The following is a 1,092-nucleotide window of genomic DNA, read 5'->3' as shown; positions in this document are numbered from 1 at the left end:
ATATTAACAAATAGCATAAGTTAGTAAATAATTTACGACTCATTTTAAAAAAAGTTATGAAAGTTTATCTTAAAAAAAAATTGTCACAATCGATGATTGATACTCTCGCGTTGAAAATAATGATAATAATAATAATAATTTTCGTTTAATAAAACCCGCGAAAAGTAAAAAAAGTGCACTCAAAAAAAAAAAAAAAACTCGGGAAAATTATTTATTTAAAAAAAAAAAAAAATTAATAAATTATAAATGTCGTCGTCGTCGTCATCATCATCATCATCGTATCGTGTTGTCGTCGTCGTCGTCGTATTTTTTTTTTTTTTCACAAGGAAAACTTGAGTATTACGTGATAAAATAAGATGATATATAATATAAGAATAAAATCTCCCACCATAGCCCAAAGATGGTCGTCTTTCCACATCGACTCCGCTATGTCTACCGAGTATAGTAACTAGTTTGCTCCGGAGTGCCTTAATAAACCGCCACACGGATTTTTTTCAATTTCAATTTTAATTTTAATTTTTTTTTAAAAGTTTATCATTATTATTATTATCATTATTACGAATTAATGTGAATTTTTTTTTAATCAAAATTTTATTCGTTATAATTATCGAGGATTATTCGCGAGTGTTTTTTCCCTCCAGTTTACTGCGTCGTATTAGTTTTTTTTTTTTTTTTAAATGACAAAAGAAAAAAAAAGTTTTTATTTATAATAATATTAATTTAAGTTTTTGTTTAAACATTTCACATTCGTTTGGTGTTATTAATAATAATAATAATAACGTAAATGTCGGTTATAAAGTGTAATGAGTATAAATAAATAAATAAATAAAAGAAAAATGTGTGTTTTTGTGATCGATAAAAATACAAAATTGGAGGGTAATTTAATTTAATTTACAAAAAAAAAAAAAAATTTTTTTTTTTTTGTAATGCCTTCCAATTTTATTTACAAATGGTTCCACGACGGAAGTGTAAAATTTTCGGAAAATGGAATAAATTTTCTTTTCGTCCAAGGGATTTTTTTTGTTTCTTATTCGAGCAGTTGCAAGGCATTTCCCGATGTGATCCCGCGGGGCCGAGCGCTAACACCCAACA

The sequence above is a fragment of the Pediculus humanus genome, genomic scaffold (assembly GCF_000006295.1).
Source record: "Pediculus humanus corporis 1103172107761 genomic scaffold, whole genome shotgun sequence".
Classification (NCBI taxonomy): domain Eukaryota; kingdom Metazoa; phylum Arthropoda; class Insecta; order Psocodea; family Pediculidae; genus Pediculus; species Pediculus humanus.
The sequence above is the reverse complement of the archived record's forward strand: the minus strand, read 5'-3'. Positions refer to the sequence as shown.